This window comes from Bison bison, unplaced genomic scaffold (assembly GCF_000754665.1).
Source record: "Bison bison bison isolate TAMUID 2011002044 unplaced genomic scaffold, Bison_UMD1.0 scf7180017864035, whole genome shotgun sequence".
Lineage (NCBI taxonomy): Eukaryota > Metazoa > Chordata > Mammalia > Artiodactyla > Bovidae > Bison > Bison bison.
The window spans coordinates 9165875-9182156 of NW_011494607.1; the positions used below are offsets into that span (position 1 = coordinate 9165875).

At 42.0% G+C, this 16282-nt stretch overlaps 1 protein-coding gene across 5 annotated transcripts in view; it reads right to left on the minus strand.

Moving 5' to 3' along the window:
* The window catches only part of BACH2 (BTB and CNC homology 1, basic leucine zipper transcription factor 2), a 307416-nt gene that overhangs the window by 146728 nt on the left and 144406 nt on the right, over positions 1-16282 (minus strand). The window contains exons 1-2 of one of the 5 annotated variants that reach the window (XM_010834721.1): positions 16215-16280; positions 15747-15895 (exon numbers count right to left, since the gene is read on the minus strand). The exons of 2 other annotated variants lie outside the window; for them this stretch is intronic. The gene's annotated coding sequence lies outside the window, so the exon portion shown is untranslated. Of the gene's footprint in view, positions 1-6405; positions 7825-15746; positions 15896-16214; positions 16281-16282 lie in introns of those variants that run through there. 2 more of the 5 variants (XM_010834719.1, XM_010834720.1) reach the window with 2 other exon arrangements.

Below are 16282 nucleotides of genomic sequence, written 5' to 3' on the forward strand. Positions count from 1 at the left end.
CATTTCTCACATAGTCCCAGCCTTTTTGTGTCACTTAAGTAAACGAAGCAACGTCTGTAAGCATAGTCCTTGTGTGCTGAGGATGACACATGATGCTAAGACATTCTATACCATGCCTTTATACTCAATGATTACTTTAGAATCATCAACTAACAAAATTTAAAAAAACGTCATTAAAGTGGTGGTACCTTACATAAAACAGAAATATCAACCATCTTTTCATGAACCAAGCTTTCTCCTGCTGCTGCTGCTGTTGCTGCTGCTAAGCCGCTTCAGTCATGTCCAACTCTGTGCAACCCCATAGACGGCAGCCCACCAGGCTCCCCAGTCCCTGGGATTCCCCAGGCAAGAACACTGGAATGGGTCGCCATTTCCTTCTCCAATGCATGAAAGTGAAAAGTGGAAAGTGAAATCACTCAGTCGTGTTCGACTCTTCATGACTCCATGGACTGCAGACTACCAGGCTCCTCCGTCCATGGGATTTTCCAGGCAAGAGTACTGGAGTGGGTTGCCATTGCCTTCTCCTATCTACCCTCAAAACTAGTTTTCCAAGTATCTTGGTTTTACTAATTTTATGCTTGGATGAACAAAATAAGATTGCAACGATGGCTACAAAATAAAGACTAAATTGCGATACCCTGATATTGATGGAGTATTATTTTAGAAAGAATAAAAGTCAAACTCAAGGAATTATTTTCATTGCTATCTGCATTTTCTGTTTCACAAAGGTTGCTTAAAATTTGCTGTTTGGAAGCCTTTTAGAGACATTTCTGTAGTATACCATGCATTCTCCTTGTTAACAGACTATCAGAGATGCTTATCAGGTTTACTTCACTAAAGACAAAGTGTTACATGGATTTAAGAAAGTCAGTTGGCAAAACTAATACAATTATGTAAAGTTTAAAAATAAAATAAAATTAAAATAAAAAAATATTGAAATTAAAAAAAAAAAAGAAGAAAGTCAGAATGGATGTAGTTTTACATCTCTATCCACTCAGAGAGGACATCTGCTTTCTGATTAAGAGGCAACCGTGTAACTCCAGAGCGCTTGGTCTGGCTTTTTAAAGAACTGGCACTGGAGGTCAAAGTGGACAAAGTCCCCCGAACACATCCAACATGACAAAGAAGGCAGCCATATAATTGATTCTCTTATGTTCTTCTCCTAATATTTTTCCCCAAAAGTGAAGCCTCACTTCACTGCAGGGGAATAAAAGAAAATAGAAGAAGTGAAAAAAGTTTTTTTTTTTTTTTGCCACAAACTGCACTTGAGGAATCAACTGTTCTTCACTTGGAATTCTTTCACGAAATGAAATGTTAGGTGCAGGTACAATTTGTTGCCCTTAGGGATAGAAGGTGATGAGGGGAAAGATATGTTAGAAGAGGATGAAAGAAATGCATGTTTCTATGAAGCCAGGGGTGGGGGAAAATAAAGCAATATTACAGACAGAATGGTTACATCCCCCTAATGTACTGGGTTGGCCAAAAACTCCATTCGGTCCCCATAAGCTGTTATCAAAAAACCTGGACGAACATTTTGGCCAACCCAATATTTTTGGATCAGCCCCAAAACAAGATAAGACAAGGGCTAGATCATAGATGAACATGTAGTATCACCAACTACAAATGACAAGAAAGAGAATCAAGCACTAACCAGTTTATACAAATTAACTTGCATTTACTCCCTTGTGGTCAATTGAAACCTATACCCCAGGAGACACGACTGCTTTCACATGTACCCATTTGTAACCTCTGAAAACTAATTAACAAAGGACACAGAATCTCCAGGTATAATGGAAACCAGTGACGTCCACCCCTGCAGCCAGCTCTGTAATATCTTCCGCAGGGTGCTGACAGCCTTCTCTTCCCTCCTCTCATTCCAGCACAATGCCTTCAGGTCTGAGTAATGTAATTTACTGGAGTGGAATTCCCTTGATACCCTGTGCAGCACTTGGTGACAGTATCATTTATACTCCACAGTGTCGTGGCCTGACACTGATCCATTGGCCCTCGTGCCTCATTCGCAGCAGAGTGAGCAATTTCACCTTCCACGGTGCCCTTCTGGGGTGCGCATGGACAAATTTACTCCATTCAGCCCTAATTACAAACCTTGGTTGAAATGCTCTCATTAGATTTCTATTTCTCACTCCAAATGTCAATCCGATTGAAAATGCCGATTTTCCTGAGGATTCATCCATTAGCAATAAACTAAAGCATTCCATGACTGAGTGCATTAAACCAACAACATGGACATGCACTTAAAATACATCATTAGAGCAAATCTCCATTGCAAATGCTTTACATTATTCAACCAAAGGAATAATGAGCCCAGCCTGGCCAGTACCCTCAAATTGCACATGAAGGATAGGTTAAAACTGGCTGTTATGAAGGAAGAAGCAGGCGGTATATCAACGAGATGAATTTCAGAATCTCATCCCTTAAGAAGGTGTGGGAGGAAATCAGACCCAGAGCCTAATTTATCACCTCCTTTTGCCTACCATTTTTATAGAAACTTCGGTCTGTGGCAAAGTACAATAAGACAGGCAAAGATAATGGGGAGTGTGTGTGTTCATGGAGGGGAGGGAAGCTGTATCCGTGATGCTAGGAACTTGTTAGTCTTCTAGAATGATTTGCTCTGCCTGAAAAGCATTTTTCCATTTCACTCAACAGAAAAAAAAAAAGTGGAAAAAGCAGCAATGTCTGGATGCACTGAAAGAATCTGGGTACCATCCTTCCTTTTTAAAAAAAGTTTATTTATTTTTAAGTGCACGATAATTGCTTTACAGTATTGTGTTGGTTTCTGTCAAGTATCAACATAAATCAGCCATAGGTATTCATATGTCCTCTCCCTCTTGAACCTCTTTCCCACCTCCCTCCCCCATCCCATCCCTCTAGGCTGTTACAGAGCCCCAGGTTGAGTTCCGAGTCATAAGGCAAATTCTCATTGGTTATCTATTTTACGTATGGTAATGCATGTTTCCCTGTTACTCTCTCCATATATTCCACCCTATCCTTCCACTGGCAACCTCTCCCCTACCCTGCCCCCCCGCTCCTGCCCCACCAGATTCATAAGTCTGTTCCGTGGGTACCATTCTAATGAAAGAGAGGTTTTGCCTGTTTAGTCAACCTGAGAAATGTCTCCAGCTCACTGGACTGATAGGGTCCCTAACATGAAAAATCCAGAAAATCCAGTGATGATGCTAACATATATACTACAAATCAAAGGTTGTACCCATGACTGAAGTGGTAGGACAGATCATGAAAAGGAAAATTTGGAGAGAAGAATTTTTAAAACTAGCAAAATACATCAAGTGATGAAATCAAGCCATCACTGCTTTATACCTGTACCGTGTTTTAATTCCTTAGCTCCTTAGTCTCATTTATCACTTCTTGTCAGGTCCCTGGTGAGGGCAAGTCAGGGTGCAGTCATAATGTCTTTTTTTTAACTTGATAAATGAAGAAACTGAATCCCAGGAAGGTCATGGAGGAAGCTGAAGAATCTGATGTATGTAACTCTTTACATGTAATACTAAAGGTTAACCAAAAAGGTTAAGTGATACCTACAATGATGACCTGATTATGAAATACACAATATATTTACTTAATGAAAAACTTTGGTGGGCAGAAAAAGACTCCTAGAAGGCTAGATATACATTACATTCAAGAGAAAATAATTTGCAAAAAATACTAAAAAGAAGCAACAGGAGTTCTTTTCTGCTTGTCACCATCTGGTTATCTACAGGATTGATCAGTAACCAGAATGACAACAGATGTGATATTTTCTATAGGGAATTCTACCACCATGGAAGCTAATTGCTCCTCAAGTTTTGCCCATTCCCAACTGAAATACTTAAAACCTTCCTTGATTACAACATTAGCACTCTCTCTTTCATGATGTACATCAGCAGGTATTACAGTGAATGTGCACAGATGTCAGAACTGAAATATTCACGCTGAAATAAATTGAGTGGGAAGGCAAAAATAACTGATTATGCTCAACACAGTGCTCACCTTAAGATGAAAGAGAGGCTTTCATGGTGCTAATTTAATGGCAAAATAAAAAACCGAGACCCCAAAAGCGACAGTAGTAGCCTATGAAGAACCAAATTATTTGTAAATGACCTGTAGCCTTCTGATTGAGAAACAGTTAACAAGAGGATGATCTTGTGTCCATTTAATTCCAAAATGTGTACTCCAAGCAGAATAGGGAACCGCCAAATGCCCTGAAATTCTCCACCACATTTGTATGATGCAACAGCATGAATAAGCATCACCACCATCCTTTTACTGAGTGCTGGCTCTGTGCTTCAAGTATGTTATCTCGTTCACTCCCCACCACCACCCTCTGAGGTAGGCACTCCCCCTGTTTCAGTTTTTAATTAAAGACATCCAGGCCTAGGAGAGGTTCAATGAAGAGATCAAGGTCAACAGGTAGCTAAGTGAAGATCTGATGCTGATTAGTCCTCTTGTTTCCCAAAGTTCTGGTCTCACATTAACCATCCCTCCTCACCATCTGCTGAGCCTGGAGACAACGAGTGGGGAATATGATTTGTAGTCTTCAGTTTCCAGAGGCTTCTGGAATGACTGCCCTCTTGACTCATCCTATTTCCCAAGTGACATCAAACTGAAAGGCTTCAGCAGACACTCTCTTCACTTGCAGACACCCTCATTCTTTGGAAATGCCACAGCCACTCAGCCAGTAGCACGGGGACAGCACCATGGCTGGGATCACGGAGTTGCAAATTTCCCTGTGAAGGTTGACACCACTTCTTTCTGTCTGGTATTTCCTGTAGCCACAGACAGACACGTTACCCCTTACTGTGGTTGCAGGAGACCTGGCTGGCAGATGAAGGGGAGTTTTCACTTGGTTAACTGCCCTCCGACATCTGTGCATAGAGCAGGTCGGTGCCCATCCCTGGTCCCCTCTCCCCAGCACCCTGTCCCTACACAATCAAAAAAGTCCTCCAATCTCTCTGCACCACCACTAAGGAATCCTCCTGTTGCTGTTCTCTGGGTCTACAAGATACAACTTTCTAACATTGAGCCAAAGAGATGGATGTTGTTAAATGGCATTTCAAACAAGGCAATTACTTCTCAAAAAATGATTCAAGGATCCTGTCACTATTTCTTGCAACCTTCTGCCGACACAATTTGCTTATGTGTGAGTTGTGTCTTTCTTTCTTCAGGAGGGGAAAATGCTGATCAACTATCATAGGTAGACACACAGTGCCCAAATGTGGCCAACTTTTTGCTGCTTAAACAGAGAGACACATTTATTCCTCCCAACGCACCACTTACCAGACAGATGCAAAGATGCGGGCAAGCCAGTCATCAGAATTAACAGAGTGATTGTGCCTGCATTACATATTCTGATTTGTATGAATCTTATTTTTAGCCATGCACAAAAGGGCAATAAATGGAAAATCTTATTCTAACCGCTACTTTTTCTGGGCCACCCACACTGCTCCACCTACCGCACAAGTCCACAAATGTGAAAAAAGAAAAAAGAAAAAAAAAACCCAACCCAGGGTTCGTCCTAACAAGGGATGCAAAGTGGCTAAAATATGTGACATTTTTTCCAGTTAGTGTTTGTACTTTCATTCTTTTTCTGTATCAGGACTTTCAGGGAAAACAACGTTGACTTATCTCTGGGCATTTTCAAAGACTGCACGGTGGCAGGGCGGACGGTGCTTTGGCAAGCGTGATCCGCCAGGCACCGCCACCACCCTGTCACCTGCCGCCTGGCAACCAGCTTCCAGCAAAGAAACATACCCCCAAAAGGGTTCTGTAAATTCAGGCAGATGATACCTACAACATCTTGTTTTGCAATAAGGACAGTGTTTTAAAAGTTCCTCAAATGAACAAAGGGACATCAGAAACGTAAACGTTTCTAGAACGGAGCAGGCTGTCAGGAATGATCTTGCCAAAGTTATAGCAATAGTTCCTATCCTAAATCTGCTCTTGGGGTGCTGAGAGCCAGCACTCACTGGGACACAGCATCTCCTTGCCATCTCCCTTCCCTTCTGTGCATTTTTGTCTCTGTCTGCTCCATCCACTCACCCCCCAAACCCTCAGCTCACCAAGCATGAACTCTCGCTGCCGAGCAGAGCTGCTGATGTTGAAAAAACCCACCTTGAGAGCAATAAGAAAAAAAAATTGAGGAAGAGGATGTTTCTGGGGGCATAGAGAGGATAGAGATGAGAGTCTATTTTTGATCACCATCTCTTTAGACTTTTCATGAAAAGTTAAGTTATTAAAGTCCCAGGGTACCAATCTGAATGCTTGATCCCCTGAACCCTCCGCAAAGCACAGAAGCAAACACACGCAGACAGGGATTAATATTTAAAAGTCAGTTCCACCAAATAATGAAGACACGAAGAGAGTCAACACTGAGAAAGGCATCTTTACCTGTGCACTTGCTCATTATCCAGAAACTAGAGGAAATGTTGTCATCCCCGGTAGCTACTCGCGCCCTGCAGAGCTCACACCTTCTTCCCAGAGCAGTGCTGATGAGATGGATCAGAAAATCTTTGAGGGGTTAGAGTCCACTAGCATCAGATCTCTGACTGCTGTTGTAAAAACATGGGTAATTAAGTGTTACGAAAAAGTGGGTCATCCACGACTGAGGTACAACCACACCTCCCCACACTAGACTCCAAATGACTGTGCTGTGACAGGGTGGGAGGGGTCTGAACGCAGCGAAAGCAAAACTTTCATGTGGTGAGCAGTGTTTTAGTTTTCACTAGTTTAGGTTAGAGAAAGTTAATCTCAATGTCAACTGCAAACCAACTAAAAGTTTTTGAAGTTTGACGACAAATGCTGGCTGTTCGTGTCACGGGAAATTTCAGAGACAGTGTCACAAACAGTCCGAGGGACAGTCTCAGGTTTCTGAGACATGCCTGTCGCTGATGAGCGAACGCCGTGACTCAGGGAAGTGAGGAGGTCAAATCGAAACCGAAGGTAGGGAACTGAGTGCTCAGTATCCACACAAGCATCTCCTTCTCCAAGGGAGGATCAAGGCACTGCAGACCACTTCCCACACTGGTACCCGACTCGGGCGTTCCACACAATTTACCAAAGCATCTTTCGACTGTCGTCAGAAGAAGGCATCTTTCGACTACTGTCGGAAGGAAGCAGAATATACACTGAGCTCGGCACATTTGTTCATCTGTCATGCAAGAGCCATAGCACAGAAATTTTAATTCAAGTCAGCACACTGTATCCCTATTATATACTAGGACACAAAGGATGTGAAGGGAAGCAGAGGAAAGAACCTAGAAAAAACTGCTATTAAGAACCTAAGGCTTATACAAACGATGATGAGACCTCATTACACACAATGTCTAATATGGATCATTTAAAAATTTTATTTTTTATTTTTTAGCTGTGCTGCGTGGCATGTAGGATCTTAATTCCTCGACCAGGGATTAAATCTGACCTCCTCCCACCCCTACTCCACCACATTGGAAATACAGTCTTAAACCATTGGATCGGCTGCCAGGGAAGTCCCCAGATAACTTTTGAAACATAAAATCTCTTCCAGCAGCTGTTTACTATACATTTAATATTCCATTGACATTAATGTTTGTGGATGACATTCCTACAGCTTTCCTCAGGCGATTCCTTTAACAATCCCCTTCATTTTAATCTGGGTTGTGTCTCAGTGTTCAAAGCCCTTCCTAAATTTGGCTAAGAGTCAGGATTCATCCTGATCCAAAGTTGACGTCTCTCCAAAGGGAAGCACACAGATACTCAGCACAACCCACACCACAGACTGAACACCACACCAGAGGAATCTGAAGAGATGCTTCTCTGAAGAGGGATACCATAAAGAAGACTGAGCACTGAAGGATTGATGCTTTTGAACTGTGGTGCTGGAGAAGACTCTTTGAGTGTCCTTTGGACAGCAAGGAGATCAAACCACTCAATCCTAAAGGAAATCCACCCTGAGTACTCATTGGAAGGACTGATGCTGAAGCTGAAGCTCCAATCCTTTGGTCACCTGATGCAAAGAGCTGATTCACTGGAAAAGACTCTGATGCTGGGAAAGATTGAGAGCAGGAGGACAAAGGGGTGACAGAGGATGAGACGGTTGGATGGCATCAGTGACTCAATGGACATGAGTCTAAGCAAACTCCAGGAGATAGTGAAGGACAGGGAAGCCTGGTGTGCTGCACTCCATGGGGTCGCAAAGAGTTGGACACGACTTAGTGACTGAACAACAATGACAAATGATGCAAAGGAAAACTCTCTGGTTCATAGCACAGAAAGGGCTATATTTGAATATAAAATTAGAATTTTATTGGAGTCCATATTGTTTGGAATATGGTTGGGGAATAGGGGTGGGGAATCTGGCCCATCAACCTTTCCCCCTTCTGCCAAATTGTCTTATAGTGTATCAATTACAAAATTTTACCTATCTATAACACAACCAATTGACCTAACACTAAAACCATCTGGGACCACATTAAATCTTTCTTTTATCATTCCCAAGGCTCAACTAGGATATTGTAGGGTCACTCAAAAATCTTATTTACTGACGGAATCCAGAAATGGAAAAAAGAAGTTAGTAACAGTTTCCACTTGATAAAGACACTGGTGAGTCTACAGAGGTATCTGTTCTTGTAAGAGTTGATGAATGTAATTTGAAGGGAGAAAAATAAGCAACTAGGAGATCACTGTCCTATAAAATGATAACAAAGTTATCATTTCTGAATTCCACCAATTTGTGGGATGGCAGCAGTCCAGAGTACTGCTTGTCAATTTGGAATTGGTTGACGAAAGGAAAGAAGTCTGGAAAAACACAGAAAAGTAGGAGTTAACAGGTAGGTTGCATTTGGGTAGCTGGATTAAAAGTGACTTATTTTCTTTATTCTATTCTGCTATTTTATAAATTTTGTATCATAAGCATGTATTACTGTCATAATTGGGAAAGTAAAGCTAATTATATTTTGGTAAAAGGAAACAATTCATTAGTTTCTGATTCTGTTTTTTCTAGTCACTAAGAACACTTAATACATGGGATCTTTATAGTAACCTGGGCTGGTGACAAAGCAGACATAAAATACAGGGAAAATCTGCTAGAAACAAGAGATTATATTTTCTAGTTAAGCATGACAAGGACTCTAAGAATACTGCTACTCTACAGAGCTTTGCAAACAGTGTCCTTCCTCACTGTGACCATGGTCTGGGCATGCTCCAACTGCCCCAGAGCTCCATAGGCCAGGGACCTCACAGTGGTCAGTTTAATGTGTGTGTCTTTGGAAGAGGGTAGCTATCCCTTGGGTTAAATCATGGCTCACAGAGCAATGGGCACATCCAAAAGAGAGCACACAAACTATTTCTAAAAAGCAACAGATTGGAAATGATGAGAAAAAATTGACAAACTATTTGTACTACAGCTGACATCAGTTGGTGAGCAGCTCTGTCATTTGCATGGCTGAGTCGAGAACTCACAGTGAACACCTTTTGGAATTTGGACACGTCTATTACCACGCTGGTTACATCACCACTACCTGTACCATCAGCGTATATGCAGAGAATGCAAATTAATCTTGGTGGTGCCTTGAACAGAACATGACTGTGAGACAGTATGTTACAAAGAATCACATACATTCTTAAAAAAAACAGAATTGGCTTCAAAACTATGCCAATGTTTCCCCAATGAAAATAAGAGCTAAATATACATGTTCATGAAGTTATTTTATATAACATTCTTATCATTAACATCACAACTTTTAGAGAGCCTCCAACTAGAATATACAGAATAAGCATAAAAATAATTATCTGAGATTAAACTCTGGTACTGGAAAGGTGGTAATAGCCAAAACTTGCATGGTTTCACAAGAAAAAAATGAATGGTATATTTTTCTAAGTCCAATTAAGACATGAAAATAGGTACAATAAGATCTAAGTTAACTACACTATTTGAAGACAAGAAGATCTTTTTTGATTTGTTTCAATTTTCTGGGGAATTGACAGCTAGAAAATGCTTTCTGTTCAAAATCTTTCCAAAGCAGTTTCTTTTTCTACTTATAAAGGATCTAACCATTCTCAGTGAATCAGCAGGTCAGTGTTACCAGCTACAAATATCCTCCAGGGTGTATTTCTAACTTTATTAAACCAAAACTACCTTGTTTTCTGAATCTCTATCACTGAAAAAGGGAAGTGGGACTTGTGTGGTAGGGTGGGTGTGGGGTGTGAGAAGGGGTGGGGGTGGAGTGGCGGTGGGAAGTACCAAGGCTAGTTAATTGAGGGTTCTGGTTAGTTGGGTTCCAGGTAGCTGAGCCATCACTAAATATGAATTCAGTGCCTGTATCCAGGTACATCTGATTCTCGGGGCCGTAAGAGTTGATCAGTAGAGCCCCCAAAAGCTGGTCTTTGTTGGTTTTTCTCTAGCTCATGTCTTTTCCTCTGGGGATTGTTGTAGGCAATCTGTGTCAGGGTGTCCGTCTAAAAATCATGGTGTCTGAACTCCTGGGGTGAACTTGTTTTGATTAGAATCTATATCCATGTTGTTTCAACTCAAGCTTAGGGTGCCGGTATCTACATGTGATGTCAAAGATGAAGAACCACTTACTTCTCCTCTCTTAAGACTTGCTCCCCTGAATTTTCTTTTCCATAAAAACATTTCATTCCAACTGTTTGATATCTTAGCAGCTCCCTAAGCAACTGACTCCAAAACTTTTGTTGCTATGCCCTGTTCTCAAAAAGCATGGAGAGTATTTCTAAGCAGGTTTGGAATGTCTGGGTTGGAAATGAAGGACTGATTTATATCCACTGTACTTTGATGATTTTACTTCAATTCTTTTTTGGTTATACTTTTTCCTTGAGCCAAACACATACATACACATTTATGTATGCATATATGTTTATAATTCACACACATGCATTTATTATTATTATCTTTTTGAAAGTTGTTCAGTCGTATCTGACTCTTTGTGACCCCACGGACTGTAGCCCACCAGGTTCCTCTGTCCATGGAATTCTCCAGGCCAGAATACTGGAATGGGTAGCCATTCCTTTCTCCAGGGGATATTCCCAACCCAGGGATCAAACCCAGGTCTCCCGCATTGCAGGCAGATTCTTAACCATGTGAGCCACCACGGAGGCCCATACACATGCATGCTCATAGGTATAAATGATTCTGATATCTTAAGGAGGATGTGGGATAACTCAGAAGTTTTTGAGCTCTTTGAAACTATGGATCCTTATGTACTGCTCTTTAGGAATTACAACCCCTAGTCAAACCTCAAGGGCAGGAACTGAAAAGAGTAAAGTAAAATAGTAAAGGAAAGGAGGCCTGAGGAAAACACGGCTACCTAGGCCCCAAGAGAACTCACTGATGGTTCTCCAAGGCTGGTTTTCTAGAAACACAGAATAAAAAGCAAAATCCACCTCCTTTCCCCAAATTAGGGCCCAAATGGACTAACTCAGTGGGTTCAATCCTTCTTATTCCTCACCGGCCTCCATGTTACTTCTACAGCTGTTCTGTGAGGTATGGGTGCAGTAATATCCAATATTACAGAGATTTGCTGATGGGGTATAAGCTACACTTCACTGGGAGAATGTCAAACAGGCATTAGAGTGAGAAGCCCTGTTGCCAGAGATCTATTTGCTACTAATTTTCTTTCCAAGTTTCCACTTTCTACTAGGCTTCACTCTGGGGCAAGTCCTGGTCCCATCTTCAGGTCTGCCTCCAGTGCTAAGACCTGTCAACTGCCTCCACTATTCACGCATTCTGGGGTGTGGTACCCAGACTGATTAATCAAGTCATAATTCACATGAACTGCAGCAGTACCACGACTGGAGCACAGGGGTGTGCACGTCCTCTCCATCCCAGGAAAGCAGCTTTCCTGCATGCGTACAGGAGATTTTAGTAGAGATGACGGTTATCGATGACAAATTTCCCTAGTGGTTTCGGACCAATTTGTCCTTGTCCCAATAGAAAACCTATTCCTGAGACTGAAGTCTAATATTCTGCAGGGCCCTTACCTTTGCCCAAAGGGTGTCCGGGAAGTGCTGGGGCTGAGGGAGTTGTGAGGGATATGGACACTTATGCTTCCTCCTCCTACTCAAACTACGGCATTCCTGTCAAGCATTACTTAGTGTTCTTCCTGGTATTCTCAGAAGGAAAGTAAATTCTGGTATTCAGGGTATTTTTGTGTGTGTGTGGTAAAATATACACAACATAACATTTATGACTTAAATCATTTTTTAAGAGTATAGGTCAGTGGCATTAAGTTGTTGTTCTAGTTGCTAAGTCACATCTGACTGTTTGCGACCCCATGGACTGTAGCCTGCCAGACTCCCCTGTCCATGGGATTGTCCAGGCAGGAATACTGGAGCAGGTTGCCATTTCCTTCTGCAAGGGATCGTCCCAACCCAGGGATCAAACTCACAGCTTCTGTGTCTCCTGCATTGGCAAGCAGGTTCTTCACCACTGAGCCACCTGGGAAGCCATTCACATTACTGTGCAGCCATGACCACCATCCATCTCCAGAAATTTTTCATCTTCCCAAAGTGAAACTCTGTACCCATTAACGTTAACTTCTCTCTCCCCTTTATTCCCAGGCCCTGGAAATCAGCCTTCTATACTTTCAATGGTTTAGACTAGTCTAGGTACATCACATAAGTGGGATCATACAGTATCTGTCATTTTGTGTCTTGCTTATTCCACTTGGTACCTTCATGTTTCATCCACGTTGGAGCATGTGTCAGAATTTCATACTTTTAAGACTAAATAATATTCTCTTGTATACATATTCCACATTTTCTTCATTCATGGTTGAATGAGTTGCTTCCACCTTTGGACTATTGGGAATACTGATGTATGAACATGGATGCACAAGTATCTGTTCAAGGCTCTGTTTTCACTACTTTTAAGTGTATACCCAGAAGTGGAATTGCAGAATCATACGGTCATTCTAGGCTTCCCAGGGGGCACAGTGGTAAGAAGCCACCTGCCAATGTAGGAGATGCAGGAGACATGGGTTCAGTCCCTGGGTTGGTAGGATCCCCTGGAGGAGGAAATGGCAACCCACTCCAGTATTCTTGCCTGGAGAACTCCATGGGCAGAGGAGCCTGGTGGGCTACAGTCCACAGGGTTGCAAAGAGCTGGGTACGACCGAAGCGACAGCACACACACATGGTCATTCTACGTTTAATTTTCTGAGGAATCATCATACTGTTTAGTGTTAAGTTTTTTATATTAATAAATGTTTTAGTGCAGTTTTAGGTTGACGGCAAAACTGAAAGGAAAGCACCATGGGGTCCCATATACTCCTTGTCCCCAAATGCACAATATTTATTTTTCAAATTTTATTTTTTAACCCAGGCCCATGGCAGTGAAAGTGCCAAGTCCTAAACATTGGACCACCAGGGAATTGCCAAGACATTATTATTTTTAAAATTTACTTATTGGCCACACCACACGGCATGTGGGATTTTATTTCCCTGACCAGGGCTTGAACCCATGTCCCTTGCCTTGAAAGTGCGGAGTCTTAATCACTGGACCACCAGGGGAATCCCCATGGCTTTCACAGAAATGCTCTAGGCACTTGGTGTGTTGAACGCTTCACCCAAGGCTGCAGGGAGGGAGCCAGGAAGGGGGCACCAGGGCCAGCAGGAGTTTTCTGTTCCAAGTCACCCAAGGTGTCACAGCAGCGTTCTACCTGCCCTGGCTTGTCTTGCAGTTATTAAACTGACTGACACCAAAGGTCATCCACCAGGGAAACCTGAAGTGTAGCCGTGGACACTCACAGGTGCCAGCACAGGAAAGCAGGAGGGAGATGAAGGAACATTTGATCCAACCCATTTCTTTTACTTCATGGTGAAGACACTTCATAAACTGAAACTTCCCAGAATGCTTTGCAGAATAACCAATTAGTGCTTGACAGAGATGTTATCATTTGTAAGGGTAGAGTGATAATAGGTAATTACCTCGCTCACAACTCTGTCAGCCCGATTACCAGCCCTGTTACCCTCTGGGCAGCTCCCAGAAGACAATTCTGAATTAATTCCTTCTAGAACTCTTTCATCACCTCTTGCTCTTTTGGTCTTATTTTTCTGATTTTGTGATTTTTATTTTAAAAGCATGCACTTAAATCTATCTCCAGGGTTTGGGGTTTTGTTAACATCTAGGTAGCAGGTAATGCTCCTTCATTACGTATCATTACGTAATGCTTTATTAAAAGTGACTATTCCAAAGCAACTGCACATATTCATCTTGCACAGGGACCCTCAAATTTTACAGGTGGCCTTGGCTACTTCTTTCTATGTGATTCTTGGCAGCCCTTCCTTTCTTCCTTCTTTCTTTCCTTCCATTATTTTAACCCTTTCTGATAATCAGTTTTTTTTGTCTGTAAAATGAAAGCAATGCCAAATCACGCCAACCATTCTGGTCCTGTTCAATCACTTTATTTAAAAAAAGTGACTACTCTCAGTTTTTAAAAGTTTTGTTTTTTTTTTTAAAGTGTTCTCCATTTCAGAGAGTTTCAATAAAATAACTGTAAGCCCTAATTGCTGCTTTGAATGATAACATTAACCATATCAAGTAAAATGTTGTAAATCACCTCACCATGCTTATCCACAGATTCAAAATGCCCATAAAATTTCTCAAACATTTCCTAGACAGCATCACTCAGACTATTTTCACATTCACATTGACTCAATGAAACAAAAAACAACATGTTGTTAGAACTTGTACACTGAAAGCTTAGAAACATACAAAATTCATACAGGTTCATAGGTACACGTGTACATTAGCACGTGCATTCTCATATACCCAAGTGCACAGTTGTTGAGTCAAACTCTTCTACTTTATTCTATGAACATGGACTAAATTGTTCTTGTCTTCCGCAGAGAGGTGACTGGCTTGTCCCAAAGCTAACACAGTAACATGCTTATCTTAAAAATATGTCAGTCCTGAGAACATAAAAGCCCACAAAACACTGGTTTTGCTGGCTTAGACTTTTGATTAGAAGTTCACCTTCCTTTTGCAAATCAAGTCATTTAAGAGTATGAGGGGAAGGATCATACTGGGATGATTCACTCTGAAAGGAAACAATATATTTTCTAGCCCAGGAGAAAAAGGATTTTCCCTTTGGAGTGTGTCTCAAAGCATGATGAGGACCCATGGGAAAAGATGGTAGCTGTCACTATAGCCTGTTAACAGCACTGTCAATCACCCTTGTTGAAAGGCAAGGGCAGAGACAGCCTGGTACTTGTGCCCTGGAGTTGAGCTGGCACAGAATAATGATCTACTTGGATGGACTTTCAAAGGTGACAGTGTCGAGAAGACCCTTAAAGTCTCTTTTCTGAGAGTTGAGTTCATGTATTAAGTACAGCATTAATATCTTCATTTTAGTTTCATACACGTTTCTACCTTTATCATTCCTCCTTTCAGTCACACTTGAGTTACAGCAGTGATTCTCAAAGTGGGGTCCCTGGACCAGCCTCATCAGGATCACCTGGAAATTTGTTAGTAAAGTAAATCCTCAGAGGCCCCTAGATCTCCTGAATCCAGTAACTTGGGCATGAGCTTCAGCAGGCTGGACTTTCATAAGCCTTCCAGGCGATTCTGAAGCATGATAATGGGTAAGATCCACCGAGTTAGGGAACCACCCGTAGGCAGAGTCTAACCCCTGTGCCCTTCCTCAATAATAATTCTCAAGACACTTTGTTATTATCATCTCAGAAAATTCTTAGCCTTGTTTGGTTGGAGGAAAGAAACCTTAGTCAAAACTTACATGTAATTTTTCCAGATCCTGTGCTGGCTTCGAGTCTTAGGATGCAGGGAACTGGGCGAAGGGAGAGAAGAGAAGGCTACAGCAATCCATTCAGACATGGACCCCAAAACCTTGTGGGGCCACCTTGTGACAGGTCAGCGAGCATCCACCTGATTGGGGAGGAAGACTGTCCATTAGCATAGGGAACCTTGCATGTTAACGTTGTCCCCTCTCTCCTGCAAACCTGCTACTCCCCGTCCTCCGATTTCATGACCTCTAACTTCCTATGCCTCAGGACCAGTCCAGCTAAATAGAACAGGATAAAATAATCCAGGTATCAATGCTAGGGCTCACCACAGTAAAACACATCCCTCACTGGGTGCTCTTCTGAACCCCAAAGCAGCTTGGACATATCCAGACAGCTGTCTCTCTATTTCATCTCCTGGTTTTCTTTCAACAAATCAGAACACTTTGGTTCAAAAGACACACCTGGCTATATTAACAAGAAGATACAGGAAACAATGGAGAAGGAAATGGCAGGCCACTCCAGTATTCTT